The following is a 15,374-nucleotide window of genomic DNA, read 5'->3' on the forward strand; positions in this document are numbered from 1 at the left end:
GTAACCTGTTGGTGTCTCACTATCCCTAGCTTTAAAATGGGGATAATAATTCTGCCCCTCCCAGAGTTATTGTGAGAATTAATTAACACGTGAAAAGCTTGTTTAGATCCTCAGATGGAAGATGATGCAGCTTTGTAAAGTACTAGTATAATTGGTAGCCTAGCTTTCACCTGTGTTTAATTTAATTCAACTGCTCTACAGAGCTGGGTTGATTAGTACTTCTCAGTTTCATAAGAGCTTTCCTTGCAATCTATATTTTTTGTTTCACATAAATTCCTCAAGGCAGGAACTCTGGTTTTCTACATTTCTGTACTACAGCTAGCACAACACTTCCTTGATCCTGTAAGCAGTTGCTATGTTTACACTAACAACATTTTGGAGAACAAATTCAAGTAGTTACACTTTGTGATTTTTCAATATATAACAGTACCCTTACCCCAGCAACTTCTTCAGTATTCACAGGGGATTGTGCTGGTTTTCTAGCTCCTTCACAGGTGAAAGCATTTAATAACAATGTGGGTCTGCTGCTTCACCAAGTGGCTTTTGGGTCAGTTGGAGAGGTTTTTGCTTTTCTTAGGAAATTTTAGTGCTTGGTGGTGTGGTATGTACTGAGAAGGAAAAGAGGTTGGTAAGCTCTAAGTGTTCTTTGGGAGTGGTTTATTGCTTTTCTAAACAAACAGAGTAATGGGAATAATAAATGTTTTACCAATATTTTTAAGGAAACCTAGTAAGAGTCTGTTTTGCTAGGAGATGGAACATGTATATGTGTTGTTATCAATATGGCTTACACTTGTGAGGAAACAAAGAAATTCCTAGTAGCTTCACCCCTAATGCCATAATACATAAATATATAGAAAATCAAGGGACACAGTGTTCCTTCTGTGATTCCTTTTCTCAAGGCTTCACCTTCCTATTCCTACTGACTTTCTGTGTGTATGTGGGTGAGGGAGCTGGCTTGTGCTAAGGACTGGAATCTTGGAGCCTGACTTCTTGTTGAAAAAATGAGTTGTTGGGTTAATAATAGTTCTCTCCAAGCTATTCATTTTGTTTTCCCTGACTGCTGGTTATCACTAAGTAAATGGAGTACCTTTTAGGCCTGGTCTACACTTGAAAGTGTTACTGGTATAATGTTTGTGGTTAGGGATGTGGGGTTCTTTTTGACTGATAGAGTTGCACCAGTAAGAGCCTTAGTGTGGATGTAGTTATATCTGTACAAAATTTCCTTAGACCAGTATATGCGTTCCCTTCCCTTCCCTCTATGGGAATACCACTATAAAGCACCTTTTATCCTGCTATAACTAAGCCTATGCTACAGGGATAGTCTTACTTTAGCTATACCTCTTTAGAAAGTTGTATAGCTTTAACTAGTGTTGACAAGATTTCAGAACTGCAACACTTCTGCTTAGAGGTGAGCTGTACAACTAAATCAACCTAACATTAGCTTGTGGTAACTGCTTCTCTTGTGCATGAATGACATCACTGATTCTTCAAAGTATCAACCCCCGAGAGATCATGTACCATTTCCAAAAGGACCTTAAATTGATTAGAGTGACTTTGGTCATTCTACTTTGAAGTTTTATATGTAGTTTCAATTAAAAATACTCTTTAGTCTGTCATCCTGTCAAATGGGAGGTATGTGTGAAGACATGTGTCTGCATTTGTGTCAGTTTCTGACATTTGTATTTGGAGGTATGTTATTTGTTCAGATAAATGCTTCATCAGATGTGAAGTACAGTAGGGGAGCCTCAGGAAAAGTGGTAAGTTCAAATACAAGTAAAAACATTTTAGCCTGCATCACTGGATGTGTCTCTTGCTCACCCATCGCATGTGAGATACAAAAGGTTGATATAAAAGATTTAAGATCTATGTTTTATAATACAATATGCAGCATTACAAATTGAATTACAATGAATTGAAACTGTAGTAATAGCAATTTAGGGTCAGATCCTGTAGTTCTTAAGTCAAAACTCTCACTGAAGACAACCAAAGTTTTATTGGAGTTAACACTGCCGGACTTGACCATTTTCAGCTGTACTGCAGGGTATTTTTATTGATACTTCCAAAACTGAAAAGTTATTTAAGTGCAAAAAAGGATCTATTAATGTGACTTTATTATTTATTAAAGGCAGTAAGCTTCCTTCCATGCCTTAGTTAAAGTCCCCTCAAATGTAAATGAAACAAGGTGGCCTGCACCTTGGAGGAGTAAGGGGCCTGAAGCCAGACAGTCTCTTAAATTATCAGACCTAGCTTGGAAGGGGTAAGGTCATACATGCAAAGGGCTGAGAGAGTGCAGGAGGCAGATGGGCTCCTGGAGCAGTAGGCCTTGATGCAGGGGGATTGATGGGAATGGTGAGTGGTCTCTGTTCAGCACCAAGAGGCAAAGGGGAAAATCTCAGGGGACTGCAGCCCAGGGTGGCTGGAGAAGCTTCAAGTTAGATGTCTTGCCTATGTTTATGTCAGAAATAGAAAGCTTAGCCCAGGAGGAGGCTTGGGCTCAGCAGTGAGTCTTTCCTTAGGAGACCAGGAGATCCACCCTGACTGACAGAAAACTGAGTCAGAAGGTAGCCTGAAGCCAAACTTGGTAGGTAGTGCTGCTACAGTAAATTTCTACATTCAGGTTACACCCTAGTACATTTTTAGCACTGCCTGCTCAGACATGCTGTGACACCTGCAGTTGCAGGGGACACAAGGCTGGTGGACAGAGTTTTAAAGCAGTTAATATTTGGTGTATAGATGCATTAGACTATACCTGTATGTGACTGAGAGCCATGTGGAAAACATTGCTGCCATTGGCTGACCTGTATTTATTACAGCACGTGGCATACTGTTCCCTCAACATCCCAGCATTTCATATTGTTTACCTAACAGCACTCTTTTGGAGCAGTGGATTAGCCACAGATAAAAACTAAAGGATTGTTCCTGTTCTGGGGTGGGGACAGCAACCTTGGCCTGGGGGGCTGGCTTCTTATCATCTAGTAACCCAGAGCTCTAACTCTGGGTGGGCCTTCCTCCTGGAACCGTGGCCTGAGGGGAACTTCCATCCCAGAACCCTAACCCTGACCCAGGGTGTGTGTGTGGGGAAGTGGGGGGAGGTTTCTGTTGTGTCCTGGGAACCCTAACCCTATCTTGGGGATGCCTTGTTCTCAGACCCATAAGCCTAAATCATGGAGCCCTCACCCTGGTTCACAGAGTAGTGGGGCTACCTTCTGGGACCCTCACCTGGCCTGTGGTTGGATAGGGAAATGGACCTACTTCCTGGACCCCTAATGCTAGCCTGGATAGGCCTTTCTCTTGGACCCCTCAACTGAGCCGGAGGGGGAGGGGGCCCACATCCCAGACCCTTAGCCCTAGCTCTGGAAGCCTACCTCCCAGAATCCTAAACTTAACCTGGGGAGGTTGGTCTTCTAGAACCCTAACCCTGGCTTGGAGGGGAAAACATTAAAGAACAGTAATCCTATACTTGGTGGGGCTACCTCCCAGAACCCCATTCCTAGTACAGGGGGTCCTTCCTCCTAGAACCATATTCTAATTGCGTGGGGCCTACCTCTTAGAAACCTAACTCTAGCTTGGAAGGCTTACCTCCCAGAACCCTAACCCAAGCTTTTTTTTGGGGGCGGGGGGGGGAGGGGGTGCTGCTACTTCCCAGAACCCTAACCCTAGCTCAGGAGGGAGCCTACCTCTTGGAAATGTAATCCTAGTCTGAGAAGGCCTACCTCACAAAACCCTAGCCCTTGCCCATGGGGCCTACCTCCTAGAACTATAATCTGACCTCAGGGGGGCCAAACTTTCAGAACTTTAACCTTCACTCAAGAGGTCCAAACTACTATGGTCCTACCCCACTCTGAGGATCTACCTATTAGAAACCTCACCCTAGCTCAGGAGGACATACCTCCTAGAACCCTAATTCTAGCCTGGGGGAAGCCTACTGCATAGCATCATAATCTCAGTCTTACCTCCTAGAACCCTAATCCTCACCCACGGGATACTGACCTCCCAGAACCCTAACATTAGCCCAGAGGGACCAACTTCTCAGAATCCAAACACTAACCCAGCCTGGGGGAGGCCTACCTACTAGAACCCTAACCCTAGCTCCAGGAAACCTTCCTTCTACAGCCCTAACTCAATCTCAGGGAGGCTTTTCTCCTAGAACTTTAACCTAGACTGGAGGTAAACCTTGTAGAACCCTTACCCTAGCTTGGGAGTGTGAGGGGAGGAGCAAGCCTTTACAAACTAGCCCTAGACTGAGGGAGGAGCTACCTTCTAGAATCCTAATCCTAGCCTGGCAGGAGCAACCTCCTATAACCTTAACCAAAGCTTGGAGAACCCAACTCCTAGAACCCTAATGCTATTTCAGGAAGGCTTACCTCCCAGAGTCCTAACCCTAGCCTGGGAGGAACTAACTACCAGGCCCTAGCCCTAGCCTGGAGGGGTCTTCCTCCTATAATCCTCACCCTAGTTTGGAGAGACCTAACCCTTAGAACCCAAACCCTAACTTGGAGGGCCCAATCTCCTAGAACCCTACACTAGCCTGGGGAGGCCAGTCTTCTAGAACCCTAGCTCTAGCCAAGGGTGGGGGTGGGGGTCAACCTCCAAGAACCTTAATCCTAGTCCACAGGGAGCAACCTCTTAGGCCTTCCTGACCTAGATTAGGGTTTTATCACCTAGAATGCTAACCCTATCTCAGGAAGGCCTATCTTATAGAACCCTAACCCCAGCCTGGGGTACCTATCTCCTAGAACCCTACCCTAGCCCTTAGGGACCAACTTTGGGAAGGCCTTCCTTCTACAGCCATAACCCTACCTAGAGGAATCCTTCCTCCTAGAACACTATCACCAGCCTGGGGTACCTACCTCCTACAACCCTAACCTTTGCCTGGAGGAGGCCTATGTCCCAGAACCTTAACCTAGCTCAGCAGGATCAAACTTCTAGAGCCTTAACCAGGGGGATCAATTACAACCCTAGTTCTACTCTGGGCAGACATAAACCCTAGAACTTTAAACTAGCCTGGGGAGGTGAACCTGTTCAAGCCTAATGCTGGAAGTCTACCTTCTGGAACACTAAGCCTAGCTTGGGAGGCTTATTTTCTGGAACACTAACACTAGCTGGGGGTCCAACATCCTAGAACCATAAACCTGGCCCTAGGGGACCTAACTCTATGGCAGCATAAGCCTATGTCCTAGAACCCTAGGGGGTGGTCCTACATCCCAGGACCCTAGCCTTAGCTCAGGAAGGCCTTCTGCCCAGAATCATAACCCTTGCCTGGGTAGCCCACCTACAAAACCCCTAACCCTAGCTCAGATGAGCTTACATCCTACAATGCTAACAGTAGCCCTGGGGGGCCTACCTCCCAGAACCCTAACCCTAGCACTGGGACATGTTCCTCCCAGAAGCCTAAACTTAGCTCTGCAGGGCCTACTTCCTAAAATCTTAACTGTAGCCCATGGCGGGTTGCGCTCAGTACCCTAATTCAAACACAGGGAGACCTTCCTCCTAGAACTCTAGCGCAGAGGGACTAATGACCAGAACCCTAATCCTAGCTGGGAGTTCCAACCGTAACCCTTCTTGAGGGGGGAACCTCCTAGAACTGTAATCCTAGCCTAGGGGGGCAAAAGATCCTATAACCCTAACCCTGGGAGGCCTACATCCCAGAAACCTAACCTAGATCCGGGAGACAGACATGTGAGAATGTTAACTCTAGCCTGGGTGGGCCTATTTCCCAGAACCCTAACCCTGTTTTGAGAGAGCTTTCTTCCTGGAACTCTAACCGTTGCTCAGGGACCCAACTTCCATGAACCCTAATCTTTGATCCAGGAGGCCTATCTCCCAGAACCCTAACCCTTACCCAGATGGCAACCCTCCAAGAACCTTTATCTTATCTGTGGTAGGTGAACCTCCCAGAATCCTAACCCTAGCTTGAGGGGGGCCTCAAGATTAAGTGATTTGCCCAAGGTCACACAGGAAATCTTTGGCAGAGCTGTTTACGGAACGTGGACTTCCCAAGTTCCTGGCTGCTGCCCTGACCATGGGACTAACCTTCCTCTCTGAAGTAATCAAGTCCTTTGCCCCCTCAGGCCCCACTCTCATAGAGGTTAGTAAAAAATGTCATTCACTGTATCCAATTCATTGGAAAATGGAACTGATGTTAGTGATCCAGTTTGGAGTAATCAAATGACAAATGGTCACTTCACGTTAAGGGTACAGGCATAACTAATTTATATTGGGTTAGTAAATGTTGTACTACACATTTATAACTTGCTTATGTGTTTAGAGATTTTTATCAGTAGATGCTGTTACAGATGGTTATAAATACATTATTGACCTGTTGGACTCTATAGTTAAGCAGTTATTAAAACCTGTGATCGTTTATTAAGCCATTATAAGCTGTTTAAATATCCTTGATTTAATATTTTCAGTCATATTTTTTTAAACACATCCACAACTAAGAAGATATCATCAACTCTCTTAGTTCCAAATCTACAGGTATTTTCACAGTTCACAATTCTGCCCTTGACACAACCCCTTTAAAACTAAAGCTCACTTTGGCAACATTTAAAATAACTTGATGATTGGTTGGATTCTCAGAACCCCAACTAATGCAACATCATGCCTAAAATGACTCTTTCCTTACATTAGTTTTAGTTTGGTAGCAGCTGTTAAATAGCCGTAATTAGAGATTTGGGGGAGAGCTGGCAGCATATTAATTCCTTGTCTTTTGTTTCGAAAGATGTGATCTTAAATTCTAGCTTGCTTCATAAACGATGCCCAAAGTAATTTTCATCTGTAAACGTAACATGACCACACGTTCAGGAGGTTGTAAGGTGTTTGGGGCAAAGGACTATCTCGTATTACTCAAGTGTGGCCCTAATTCTGAGTGGGGCATCTAAATATTACCGCAGTACAAACAAAAATAAAATAGTTAAATCATGAAATTGCACCAATTTTTACTAGTAAGGATTGGGATGCAATGACTGACTGAGCTGTGTGAAGAAGTTTTCCCAGTACATAACTGTGGCTGGCCCAGAGCTGCTAGTGGCACATCTTTATGAGCATTCTGTTTACTCAGATTTCAAAAGAGGAAGCTCTAATTAACAGTGTGTCAATTTTTGGACATAACTACAGGAAGTTGAGTGAGAAAAGAGACACTGGGATTACGCTGCAAATGCAGGAAGAGGAAAAGAGTGGAAAGTGTTGGTGTTCCACTTTATATGCATCTGGATGGCTGTGGAAAAGGCAAACTGAGCTCAGAAAATGTAAAAAGGACTGCTTAAATGGTGATCCCCTTGAAAAAAAGGGGAATAAGCTGGTTTTGAGCAGAGATCTGTTTAATCTTTTGGCTAAAGTCAAGAGTAATGTCAGTGCAATAACCAACACGGTGGTTGCCATTACACTTTCATCATTCACCAACAAAAGCCATAGAGTTAGCACATTTACTTTTATTTCTCATTTTCAGTGTCGGAAAGGACTGTTTGGTGGCCACTGTACAGATGTAGCTTTAAAATTCCTCTTATCCTACAGGGATTTTCCTTTCTTACAGCTGAATTCCATTGAATATCACTGAGTTCTTGCGTCTTTTAAAAAAAATATTCTATAAGATGGGAGGAATGTGAATGTACTTTTTTTTAATTCTTATATTATGAGGGGTTGGGGAAGACCAGTTTTTCCTGCACTGGCAGAGGGACAAAGTGTATAATCAATTAGAAAAGAGCTCTAATTATTATGATCTTGTCACCTGTATGTGATTAGAAACAGGTGAAAATAAGGAAGACAACAAAATTTAAGAAAAAAAACACATGGCTTTATTTAAAAATGTTGCTTTTCATTTGAGGTGATGAGAACACACAACAGAAATTTGAGCAGTGTCCTGTGTGGGAAGTATCCTGAAGTCCTGATTCTTGTATGTTAGAAAGTATGATATTCAGACATCAAAAAGTAGGCATCAAACAGGGGATTTGTGGGACCCAGTACTTTAATTGTTTGAGAGAAACCTTCCGCCTGGCGTTTTCTTTCACCAATTTGAATTGCTGGGCACCTTGGGCAAAGAATGCAGCAAATAATTTTTCCCAAACAAAAGGAATTTGTCAAAAGGCTTTTCTTTCTATAGTCATCAAGACTGTAGTGGGATACTGTTAATACTAGTGTTCAGTCTGTTATGTGCTCAGCGTAGAGAGTTCTTCATACATTCTGTCCTGGACACAAGAAACTATGCAGAAAGAATCCAGTCATCACAGGTTGTGTGTGTTTGATCTTTGGTAGTGCAGCTAGAATGCTCTACTGTGCATCTAGAAAGGTGGTGTGGAGAAGGAAAGTGTGTGTGTAAGTAAGTAATGCAGAGAAAGATGAAATACAGTAGATCTGTAGGAAAAGGGTACAGAACTGGAAGGGACCTTGAAAGGTCATTGAGTCCAGCCTCCTGCCTTCACTAGCAGGACCAATTTTTGCCCCAGATCCCTAAGTGGCCCCCCTCAAGGATTGAGCTCACAACCCTGGGTTTAGCAGGCCAATGCTCAAACCACTGAGCTATCCCTCTCTCATGGAAGTGGAAACATTACTTACAAAGACATTAACCATGGGTTAAAATAATGAATTGATAAAGTAAGTTCCAAATCAGACTTCCACAAGTCCTTTCTGCAATGGAGGTACTCCAGGTCATGCCAATAAGTCGGAGGGGCCTTTTCTTTCAGGTTGGACTATCTTCACTTTCAATAGCTTGTTTTGTTTTGTTTTTGTTCCCCTCCCCCCCACCTCCCCAAAATGCTTTGGTTGAAAAAGTTCAGCATTCCAGGTGTGCCTCATAAACACCATCTTATGTAAGAGATGCTTTGTTTTTATACTGGGCTTAATGTGTGTGAGCTGCTTTCTAAAAAAAACTAAAACATGATCCCTGCCACAAGGACCTCACAATCTATTCTATATTGGAGCCGATGCATCGATTTGAGGACAAACGAGATTGGGGGGAGGGGTGGGAGGGGGAAAAAGGGAACAAGATTCCTTAGTAAGACAATGTGGTTGCTTTGATTTATTATGGTCACATCTTGATGGGGTGTGTGTATATTAAAGTTTTACTTAACTAACGTCACTCTCACAACTCCCTTTTACAAGTATCTTATGTGGGGATAGAGAGGATTTTTGACTACTCTGGATTAGTGTTTGTGGCCTTCATGCCACAAATAGGACATTGTTTAATGCCTACAGTGTGTAATGGAATTAGGTGTGGGGTGGGGATGTCAATGGGAGAAGGTTAGGAAGAAGCCATTGAGATTAGCATTGTTAGTGGAGTGAGTGGGAAGGATGAGGAAAGGTATGGTAAAAATCAAGATGCAAGATATAGGGTGGAGCAGAGTTGTGTGTGGCATTAGCGGGAAGGACAAGAAGCCTGAACTAGATAGTGGGTCTCGTCTCCGTAACTGTGCTTGTTTGCAGTATATTATTCAGCCACTAGATGTCTCAGTGCACTTGACTGTAGTTCCACACAGGACAAGATCCCTGGTAAAGAATGGAGACAAAATTGGAACTCAAGCTGTGTGGAAGTCTGGTTGTCTGTAATTACAGATTTATTTATTTTTAAAATAAATGTATCCTGTTCAAAATGGACTGTGATTCTATATATCATGATGCTCCTGTTAGCCGAGGAAATCTATAATGAATGTAAGTGAAGCTTATCACTAATGAATTGGAAATTAATCAAGTCATTGTGCTGGTTTTGTTCTTGAGCTATTCAACCCAATATAGCTGAGGACCACAAAAGGCTTTATGTACCATTTTGCTTTTTACATAAGGCTTGAACAGTGTACAGGGCCTTGGCTGGCCCGCTGTAGTGGCGTGAATTTCAACCATTTGATTATTCTAGGAAATTCCTGCATCATCCCCAACCAACACTTTAGGGGTTTTTTTTGTTTGTTTAATCCTGTTTGTAAGACTTCCTATGGGTTAGGAACCACTAGCTGGATTAAGTCTGAGTGATAAACTGCCACAACCATTGGTAATACAGGGGGTCCTGGTAGAGATAATTAAAAGTCTAAAGAGGAAACTGTCACACTGGGAAAAAAAGACAGAAAAAAGAGAGCCCACTAGAGGACAGAGATCAAATAAAAGAGAACAATATTTTCTTCTGATCCATTAAAATCAACAATTAAAAACCAATGTGTTCATCCCTACAGAGAAATAACTCAGGTGCGGTTTACTTATACAGGCAATACACATTGTGCTTATATAGCACCTTTCAGATAGGCCAGCCAAGGCAGTTCACAAATATTAAAGGCTCTCTCAATCAGTTTAAGCCAAAAGGTACAGTGAGGCATGAGCTCTGATGTAAAATCAGAAGTAGACAGTAAGAGTTGTCCCTCCACTGACAACGCTCAGTTCAATCTTTCAGCACAACAGCTGAAAGGATGATATGTAAAGAACTTCAAAAAAATGTGAGAAGTTGTCAGGCCATAGGTCAGCAGTGGAAGATCCCAGGAGGTGACCAGTAGGCACATAGTTACACAACAGGGTAGGAGGCAGATGTTCCATGTTTATGTGTTTGAAAGTCAAAAGTGTGTTCTTGCAAACCAAATGCAATGGAACTTTGCAGAAGCTGGAGTTTATGTAGGAGCGTATCATACGTTGTACTTCTATAGTAAGTAAAGCATGCGCTATCATCTCAGCCTCAGAGTAGTCAGTACAGGCTACAGACCCTGAGTATTTCTAAGCTAAAACAGCAAAGATGTAATCATTCATCTGCACCCTTAATCAAAAGAAGAATTTTATGACTCTTAGAAATAAACTCTAAGATTTGAAAAATACCTGCTATATCAATCCCTATGTTTTGTTTTTGACATGAGGCTAAACAGTGGGGTTTATCATTAAAACACACAAACAAAAACAGTAAGACTAAATACTGTATGATACCAAGCAAATAAGAAGCCAACACTGAAGTTATAAAGGTTTTATGATGTCTAGTTCAAAATATTAAAATAAAGCAGTATTAGAATTGAATGCTGAGGATGTGTCAGGTAGTCGTACAGGAAAAAAACTTGTACTACAGGAGATATCCTGAAAGCCCTGGGGAGGAATCTACCCAAACAAGACCAAGTCCAAAGGATTAGATGCAGAAGTAACATTCTTGGGGATGCATACAGGTAAAAGACATATAATACATCAGAGTAGTCATCCTTTTTTTGATTGAGATATTCAGAGGAGAGATATTATAAAGTGCTTTACATCTCACTGAGCACCTTGAGTCTCCTTGTTTTAGTATAGTGCTAGAATTCCATGATCAACAGTATCAAGAGCAGCTTATGAATCAAATAAGACTAAAGAAGAGAAGCAAAGTATTCTATATAACTGAAAAGTATTGTTAAACGTATTTGTGGAAGAAAAATGTCTGCTTAAAATGTTAATTAATTACCAAGTTCTATGGACTGTTATGACTGATTAGAGGAGGCACGTGGTGTAGGAAGAACATTAGTTACAATAAAATGAAAAGCATCAGAAAAAAAAAGTCAGAGTGAACACTTCCATTGACTTCATTGGAACCAGACTTTCTCCCCATGTGAATATTAAATCAAGAAGAGTTCAGATAATGATGCTGTAAAGATAAGGTCAGATACAAACTCAGTGAACTAAAATTAAAAACATAGGTGAACCTAGTTTGTGCAGTCAACAACTAACGAGGAAGGTGGTAAAAGCAAAGCTAAATTATATCCTGGACCATCTTTGATTTATATGTGAGTGACTAGGGTTATATAAGGGATTATTATTACTATTATGCCATTAATTGCTTAAGCCACTCCACTCTTGACACTAAACTGTCGTTGGAAGATACAGGCCTGTGTACAAGTTTCGGCCAGAATAAGTTTATGCAGTAATCTTAAATCTCTTTTAGAGCCACTTTTTTTCTTTTTCTTTTTTTTTTTTCCTCCCCTCTGTCAAGCCATAAGAGTGAATACTGGAAAAGATAATACTTCTTCTTTGAGAGTCACTGTCAACAAATTTGGGGTGAGTGGTGGAAATTGGCTCAATCTAATGCTAATATATCAGCATTCTAGGAGGCTGTGAAGGAGGTTAGCAGTTATTGCAGGCATGCTGAAAGGAACAAGTATCCTGTTTTAATGGCGGAAATATTGCCAGTTCATCTACTAATGGAGAAAAAAATAAGTGGTCCAGTATACTCTGTTGTAGTTCTTGAAGAGGTAAAATGAAAATAGAGAACTTGACAGCTGCAATATAAAACCCAAGTTATCCTTTCTAAAACCTCCTCTAATCTAAGCTTAGACAGGTACGTTGCAAGGACTGTGTTTAAAAATCACAATATTTGAATCACTGCAAAATAAATACTTTCTCAAAAGCAATTCTACATACAGAAAACATATCCTGCTTTGTTAATTTATCCACAAGATTTTCATTTTAAAAACCTTATTCTGTAGACTTTTTTTAATAGCTTGATTTGTATTTCTGTCACCTTAGATTATTAAAAGTGGACATCTAAATCAAGACTTTACAAGTCTAAATGTACATTCCTAGTATTCACCTCCAATCTCTCCTGTTTGTTTACTATTTGCAGAGTGTTCAGCTTAGCAAATGAAGACAGACTGGCTAATCATTCAGTTTCACAGCTGTTTCACTTTCAGGTTCTTGTACGTAAACACAAGGCTGCACACTTGATGTTGCACACTGCAGAGGAATGTTTACATTGAAATAAACTAATGTTAATTTTTATGCTCTTAGGCTTAATGGAAATATTTCTATTGTGTCTTGTAAAGATTTTTTTTTTTAATCTGTACTTGGAGTTTTAACTATCTGTTATTGTCCCTTTGTATATTCCTCTTTTGACTCACAATTGTAAAGCACTCTATCTAAACACACATGTTGGTCAAAGTGTAAACGGGGGTACTAAAAATCTTAAGGAAAAGTGCTTCAAACAATTTCCCAAGAACAATGAAGAAAAGAACAAGGAACCACTGAAGTCCTCTGGACAGTAGACAATACTATTCTCTTCTGAATCTGTTCCAGCACAGACTACACTATCAGCCTCCATAACAGAAATTCTATCACTTTTTCCTAGCCTAAACGGTCCAGCAGCTCATGAGTTGTTACACACACATTGTGTGTCTCGTCTCTGCACTGCTCATATTTTTATCCCCCAGTGCTGTCAATTAGCAATCTGATTCCTAATTAGTCTAACTCACCTGGCTATTTTGCTCCTAATAAATCAATTACTTCAATTCACACAGAGGGGCTTGTGTTTTAGTATCATAGCTCAATCGTTACTGGTCATCACTGTGTGCGACTGCTTTGTGCACTCTAAAAACTTGATATCCAAGCTGAATTTGTATTCTCCATTAGGGTGCAGTCTGTCAAGTAAGTGGAGAGTGGGGTTAGTATTTCTAATGTAGATAGGGATTCGGCAAAGGAAGCCTCTTCAGGGCAAAGAAGAAACTTGGGATGCAGGCTATAACTAAGTTGGCACACTGCCTGGGCTGCATGCACTTGATCTATACCTGAATATTAGGTACAGCATTCACTTTGGATCTGAATTTACCGGTCTCCCTCAAGAAAGCATGGTGGTACTGCTCCATCTGTTAATTTTTTTACACCAGAAATGCAGGCTCATAAAACTGAAGCAGCACAGTAACTTGGTAGAAGGAGAAGAATTGTCCCAACTGGGAGTCCACAGTCTGCCTCTGTTCCTCTATAGGAAGCTGTTCCCCTGTTGGTTGCCCCTCCCCTCCAGAAGGGCAAGCAGAGAAATCCTGTCTACCCCTTTCCTTCTGCTGTTCCTTCCAGTCAGAGGAAAAGGCATCATCTTTTCCTCCCCTAGCCAATATTCAGAGGATACAGAATGGTCTTGTGACTTCCATCTCTCTTCTTGGCTCTTCATAGTGGGATGCTTAAGTTGGGAGCACGAGGGATGTTTCCCGATGTAGCCTATCACTCTTGAGTGCCTACATATGCTTATTTGACTATGGGCCTGTTCAAGGTCATGGACTTTTCAGATACTTTTATTCCCTTTGTCCACATTCTCTTCCAAGTTCCATGTCCCATCATACAAGATGGCACAGTGTTTCTAATTTGTGCTTGAATTGGGACTGGGAGTGGCTGGCTCACTACAAAAGCAATTTTCCCTCTCATGGTATTGACACCTCCTCATCAATTATTGGGAGTGGACCACATCCACCCTGACTGAATTGGCCTTGTTAACACACTGGTTCTTCACTTGTAAGGTAACTCCCTTCTCTTCATGTGTCAGTATATTTATGCCTGTATCTGTAATTTTCACTCCATGCATCTGCAGAGATGTGTGTGTTTTGTTTTGTTTTTTAACCCCACGAAAGCTTATGCCCAAATAAATCTGTTAGTCTTTAAGGTGCCACAGGACTCCTCAGTGCCCACAATGGGGAAGTTCCTTTCCTATTCAGATCTCCTTTAACCACTATATATATCAGAAATGGGGAGCGAGACAGAGTGCTGAGGTTTGCCAGAAGTAGTTTGGAGGCAGGAGCCAAGGAACAGGTCAGTCAGGAGGGCCTGTTACATGCCCATAGTTAGAGCCCAGGATGGCAGAGGTCAGGAGAGAGAATTCCTGAAGGGCTTGAAAAAACAGATGAGAAGACCCTAGTAATTTTCTGAAAGATCAGTTTGAATGAAGCCTGTACCCAAGAGCTGCATAATTAAGGATGGAGATGGGCCCAACATGACCATCAGTCTTAAACCCAGTCTTCTGCATGTCACCTATCTCCTTCTCAGAAAGGGGTGGATTTAAAGGAATCTTGAGTAGTAGGGCCTGATTCTCCATCTCTTTGCATCTTTTGTCATTTATACCTGTGCCTATGGTGGATTTCCAATAAACACACTCACATCTATTAAGATTCTTTACCAGTACTAACAGGAAAGAAATGAGGCAAGACCCTAGTTTTAGAGTTTAATTACTATTTGAACATAGAGAATTTCCAAATTATGCCTTTATGGGGCAGTCCAAAAGAGTGTAATGTGTCTTGGGTCTACCTGAATTGTCGCTTAAGTTCACTCATCTATTAGGAAAAATTTCTAACTAAAAAGATAGGTAAGCACCGGAATAGGCTTGCCAGGGTGGTTATGGAAGCCCTTTCATTGGCAGTTTAAAAACCAGTTACACAAATGCCTCTCAGGGATGGTCTAGGTATACCTGGTCCTGCCTCGAGGCAGGAGGCTGGACTAAGTCATCTCTCAAGGTCCCTTCCAGTCTGACATTTCTATGATTCTCTGAGCCTTAGGTCCTGGGACTCACAGGCCTAGTTTTCTTACACCTCTGGTGTTCTGGGCATTGTTTAGTAGTTGTGTTGGGGTTACCATCTTGCTATCTCCACGCTGCCTGGCTGTGGTGTTGGTTCACATCCTCCGCTAGAAGAATAATA

The 15,374-nt window shown here is 41.9% G+C and overlaps 1 protein-coding gene across 3 annotated transcripts in view; it reads left to right on the forward strand.

Annotated features, from left to right (window-relative positions):
• The first annotated feature begins 547 nt into the window (after window positions 1-547).
• Window positions 548-15,374, forward strand: part of BNC2 (basonuclin 2) — a 426,471-nt gene continuing 411,644 nt past the window's right edge. For 2 of the 3 annotated variants that reach the window (XM_045021595.1, XM_045021605.1), the window contains exon 1: window positions 548-624. The gene's annotated coding sequence lies outside the window, so the exon portion shown is untranslated. Of the gene's footprint in view, window positions 629-15,374 lie in introns of all 3 variants that reach the window. The other variant, XM_045021596.1, reaches the window with a different exon arrangement.

Source organism: Mauremys mutica, chromosome 6 (assembly GCF_020497125.1).
Source record: "Mauremys mutica isolate MM-2020 ecotype Southern chromosome 6, ASM2049712v1, whole genome shotgun sequence".
Lineage (NCBI taxonomy): Eukaryota > Metazoa > Chordata > Testudines > Geoemydidae > Mauremys > Mauremys mutica.